At 34.0% G+C, this 5,807-nt stretch overlaps 1 long non-coding RNA gene and 1 other non-coding gene across 2 annotated transcripts in view; one reads left to right on the forward strand and one right to left on the reverse strand.

Moving 5' to 3' along the window:
- Positions 1-1,892, forward strand: part of LOC103673009 — a 63,314-nt gene extending 61,422 nt beyond the window's left edge. The window contains exon 3 of the long non-coding RNA XR_571278.1: positions 1,797-1,892. This is a non-coding gene — a long non-coding RNA (uncharacterized LOC103673009). The remainder of the gene's footprint in view (positions 1-1,796) is intronic.
- A 3,481-nt stretch (positions 1,893-5,373) lies between these two features.
- LOC121103948 lies at positions 5,374-5,480 on the reverse strand. The gene has a single exon (XR_005836250.1). It is a non-coding gene; the product is annotated as a U6 spliceosomal RNA (small nuclear RNA).
- Between the last annotated feature and the right edge of the window lie 327 nt (positions 5,481-5,807).

The following is a 5,807-nucleotide window of genomic DNA, read 5'->3' on the forward strand; positions in this document are numbered from 1 at the left end:
TCTCTCTCTCTCTCTCTCTCTCTCTATATATATATATATATATATACATATATCTGATCACACACATACAAAGTAGTAATATCTACAAGTTACACGGTGTGTTTTATGATGAGTTCTGCCAGTGAAAAGGTAAACCTGAGGGTTTGATAAAAACTAGAAATATATCATTTCTGGGTAAGTCGTGTAGGCTCCTGAAAATTGTTAGAACTAATCTTTAAATGTCATATGTTATTTGCAAACCCTAAGTGAGTTGGATTAATAAACCTAATCAGGTTTTCAGTTTTATAAGTTGATACTTTCTCTGGAAACCAGGTGTTGGAAATTTTCACTGTCAAGTGGAATTTTCTAAGTAGTATATATAGATTATCTAGATCAGACAGTAGAGAAGAAATACACTTAAGTATATCTGGATGTATTAAATGAAGTCTAACCAGCTGCCAGAAAGTAAAAGCCTTTATAAAAGTGCTGGAATGTTCAGCTAATGTCACCAAATGAATACATTAAATAGTCTTTTTGGACAGGGTTCAAAAAGGAGTGAACAAACTTAGTGAACCAACTCTTCACAATTTGTCAAGGCTAAAAGATTGACAAATGGTGGATTACTAGCAAAAATAATGGAATCTCAGCTGCCAGCCTTCCTTAGATTTGAAGTTGTTGAAATTCAATCTCAACTGACACAAAAAATGGCAACTTCAGGAGCATTTGGCTTCTCCATGAGTTTATCAAATACTGGATTTTTTTGTCTATTTCTGTTTGTTTCCTCGTAAACATTGATTTTCTTTCTAGTAAACTTTCCTAGTAAACACTCTTGGCCAGTTGGTGGTGATATGACGCCAACATGTAAGTGTTGTTTTGCAATATATTTGGGAAACAACTTGGGAATGTAGCAATATAATTATCAACCATTATAACTTGATGAATATTCTATTTCTGAGCAGTCTGTGTTTCCTTCAAGGCCCTCTGTGTTTAACAATGAACATTGGCAGTAGCCATGAAACAGTGCTCTTTGATATACTTAAACATTCTGAAAGAAGACTTTTTTTTCTTTATTTTTAAGGCCTGGAAAGACATTTACATATGGCAGAATTAAAAGTCTGAAATGAGTGTCTAGATTTAGCATTGGTAGTTCAGTTTTACCCCCATTGTAGGCACTTCTATGCTTCTGGGAAGAATTCCAGAACCATCAATTATGACAAAATATGTTTTACTACAATATAGTAAGGCATATAGTGCAGAATCCCATCTTCCTTCTGAGTGAGTCTTAAAATGAATTAGCTTAAACTTCAAGAAAATGGAAAGAGGAAAATGATCTCCCAGGTTTGGGGTGGTGAAATAAGCTCCTTGCTTATGATGAGAAGTCATCAGAACAGTGAAGTATTATCACACTGAAGTCTGCCTACTGGTCAAACTAGAAAGCAAAAGAAATTCTTCCTATACAGGGGAAAAACAACCAAAAAACAAAACCCCCAAATCAACACATAAACCCATTATATTAGAAATATTTGGCATGAAGCAACAAATAATACTGAACACATGAACATGTACATGAACACTGAAGTAGACCTTTGGAAAATAAATGAAAGGAGACACAGGGAATGAATATTTATATGAAAGAGCATCTGAAATTTAAATTAAAAATAAAATGTCATTTTGAGTAGAGTTGCTTAAGTCTATTAATATGCTAAAGAAATTTCTTGAGCTGATAGTAAAGCCTATGCAAAGTAGAATGAGAAGTCATTTATAATAAGTGGGTACCTAAGGACTGTCTTTTTATGCACCTGAATTTGTTCCAACAGAGGAAGCCTGGGAGAAGTTCAAGCTAAAATCAAATAATAAAAAGAACAATGCCGTTGATGTATCCAAGTAGAGAACAGTAATATGAAGTATCACATTTCAATGTCAAGAACTCCAGGGAACCAATAACCTATAGAATCTGAAAACGTATATTCTACTATGGGAAGAAATATTCCAGTTTTTTTCCCCTTGGAATTCGTGTTCCATTTTTAAATGCTGTAAAATAATTTAAGTAGAAATAAACTAAAGGAAAGCAATTATTTTGGTTTGTTTTTGTTTCAGGAAAATAATTTCCCACTCATGGGAAGAAAGCAAAATGCATAACAAAATATAAAATTCAGGTTTTCTTTTGATCAGAAAGTCCCATTTTCTTTTTGATTGTATTTGCCTAAAAATATTTAAAAGTAAGGACCAAGAAGATAGAAAAAGTGATAATAAACTGTAATTCAATGGTTTACTCAGTACCACATTTATTATTCTGTAATTCTTCAATATTATTAAGATAATATGTTTGTTGAATTTAAGTAAGAGTGTGTAAAACAAATTCAGAGGAATAAGAAAATATAGTGTTTGTTCACTACTAATTTTTAAAATTTAAATTAGACTTGTTCAAAAATACTGCTGACTTTACCTCTTGTTGCCTACAATTAGAAAAAAAAATTTTTGTATCACATCACTGAGGTAATTCTGTATTTATTAATTGACACACACAGCATATCCAAAAGGAACCCTGAAAATGCGATATTCCTTCAGCCTTTCCAAAGTGTTTCATTTATAAACATTGTTTAGTGTGTGCAGTAGGTAGGATATGACCAAGAAAAATATATGTTTTTGGTCAAGTGACTGACTCTGGAGCATCTGACTATAGACACATTTCAATGTTCTTTACAAACGTTTTATCAGAGGAGAACAGGAACAAATTCCATGCCCAGGTTCCACTGATAATGTCACCAACTATACCAGTTTGCCTGTGACTGAAGCTCTTCCCTGGGGATGAGGGGTTTTCAGTGCTAAACCCAGGACATATCTTGGAAAACTGAGATGTTTCATATGGTAGACTAAATTTTAAGATAATTCTTATGACTTGATATATATATCCTCTATGATTTCCACCCCCTTGAGCATGAGCAGGAACTGTGAATGGGATATCACTATCATGAGTAGGTTACTAAACAGTTGACTTATAGCTAATCACAAGGGAGATTATCCTGAATAGATGTGGCATGATCCTGTGGGCTCTTCAAAAAGGGACAAGGCCATTCCTGAAAAGAATCATTTCTTATATCTAAAAAGTTCACTTTTCTTGACTTATAGCATTGTATGTCCTAAGAATCACATGCTTGAAGTGTGACAGAGCCAATTACCATGCATAAACAACCAGGAAGAGTATGTAGAATGAGCAGACGGTGCCAGGAAAGAAGTGAATGGGAATGGATTTTCAGCCCTCAAGTAATGAATGGTTTCCCATGTGGAAAGGGAGCCTTCCCATGTGGAAAGGGAGCCTTGACTGGAATATACAGCAGAGAGAGGTAGCAAAATGAAACACATTGTTTATTAAGTAATGTCGAGAGCAGTGATTTTCAAACTCTGGTTGGCAGCAACCCAGTGAATTGTAAACCTAACTGAGTAGGTTGCAACTAGCAATGCAAGTATGTTCTTTTTAAAAATAATAAACTGGTGTCATGAGGATACATAAATGCCTTCTCAGAAAATGGTGATACACAAAATTAGGATATAGAAACTTATTAGCATAGTTTTCTCAAGGCTCCACTTCCCTAAGATTACGTTGACCACACATAAGGTGGCCTTGATAGGTCTGAGAAAATGGCTGGATCTGAGAAAATAGTGAAACTTTTTCCATATACCAAACTTTAATCAATGGGACCTACCTCACTTTTCTGAAAGAATTTATCCTGGCAATCATGTATGTTGCATTAAAAAGACTGTTTATAAACCCAGGTCCTTTTAGTTCTTGAACAAAATAACAGAAAACACCCACATCCTTATCTGGGGAAATAGTGTCTCCTTGTTTTCAGGTACTCCATGAAGCTCATTTCCTGAGAATTACTTAGGTGCCAAATAGCTGGCTAGACACTTTATAGATTCTAATTCTCACAACAAGCAAGTAAGGTAAGCATTGTTATTTTCATTTTGTAGATGAAGAAATAAGGCTCAGAGTGGTTAAGTAATTTGTACAAAGTCCAAGTAAGTTGTAGAGCTGGGATATTCTATTAGTCAGGGTTCTGTGGAGAAACAAAACCAATAGAACGTGCATATTTTGAGAAGAGATTTATTATAAGGAATTGGCTTAGGCAGTTATAATGGCTTGCTAGTCCAAATCTGCAGTGTGGGCTGGCAGTATTGAGACCCTGGAGAGCCCATGGTGCAGATAAAGTCCAAAAACAATCTCCTGGAGAATTCCTTCTTTCTCTGGGAGGGTTTTGTTGCTGTTGTTGTTCTATTCAGGCTTTCATTCACTGATTGGATGAGGTCCATAAACATTATGAAAGGCAATGTACTTACTCAAAGCCCACTGATTTAAATGTTAATCCCATCCAAAAAAGTGCTTTAAGTTCACACATAAAATTGACCATCACGAATATGAACCCAGGAAGTCCAACTACACAGAGTTTTGAATATGTTTGAACATTTAACATAAAAATCTCTATTATTGAGTATTTACAGTTATTTAAACCTCATAAAAATCTCACGAGGTGAGTACTATTATTATCCTTATTTTACAAATGAAGAGAATGAGGCTCAAGGAGATAAGAATTTTGCATGCAGGTACACAGCAAGTAAATATTAGAGCTAGAATTTGAATACAGATATTACCCATCTTTGCTTTTACAAAAGACCTACTTTGGTATGGTAACAGCTTTTTTTTTTTTTCTGTAAAAGTGAAAATCTTCTCAGATTTACTTTGGTTACCAAAAACAGCTATTAAATGAAGTGGCTTAATGCAAACTTTTGAAAAACAGGGGCTATTCTTCGCCTTATGGGATATAAAAGCGTTTAAGAAAACTTTTGGCTTATGAAAAGTTTCATAGGGATGATCTAATTTTGAATAGTGGGAGAAACCTGTACAGGTTTTCTAAATAAAAATCCTGCTCTTTCTCTTTTACCATACCATGTCCAAGGTAACTTGAAGTGGATGGTATTTTTCATTTTAATAAGAAGAAGTAGAAAAATGCATTATATAAATAGTATGTAGGTGACTTTACTAAAATTTAATGACCATATTTATGTATGTATATATATATATATGATTATATTTATACCATATATAAAATGAATATTATATATATATACACACCATAAACTGTTTTACTTTGAGAAACACATCTTCTTTGTTGTACTCTGGAGATCATAATTAAAATTAATATGTGAGCATGTATGTGTTAGTCTTCTAAGAGTTACACATGTGCTATGATTATCCCTATTTTATTTTGTTTTTTAATTTAAATTCAATTAATTAACATACAGTGTATTATTAGTTTCAGAGGTAGAGTTCAGTGATTCATCAGTCTTATATAATACCCAGTGCTCATTACATCACATGCCCTCCTCTAATGTCCAAAAATTATGGAACACTTCATGAATTTGCATGTCATCCTTGAGCAGCAGCCGTGCTAATCTTCTCTGTATCATTCTGATTTTAGTATATGTTCTGCTGAAGTGAGCACTGTCCCCATTGTACAGAGGAGGGAAATGAGACACTGATGTGTGTGGCAGAGCCAAGACTCAAATCCAGGCAGTCTTATTTTGGACCCTAGGCTTTTTACCTGTATAATGTACTACCTGTGCTAGTAACATAACAATTTTGCAGAATTACTTCTAGTAGTAAGCATAAAAAGTCAAGATGTGGCATTTTCTTCACATCTGTGAAAGGTGTAGAACCATAAAGAAGGAAACAATGAAAGCAGTTAGGGAAGTTTCAAAAATATATTTAAGGCTCATAGGCAGAAGAAGAAGAAGAAGAAGAAGAAGAAGAAGAAGAAGAAGAAGAAGAA

The sequence above is a fragment of the Ursus maritimus genome (assembly GCF_017311325.1).
Source record: "Ursus maritimus isolate PB19 chromosome X unlocalized genomic scaffold, ASM1731132v1 scaffold_X1, whole genome shotgun sequence".
Classification (NCBI taxonomy): domain Eukaryota; kingdom Metazoa; phylum Chordata; class Mammalia; order Carnivora; family Ursidae; genus Ursus; species Ursus maritimus.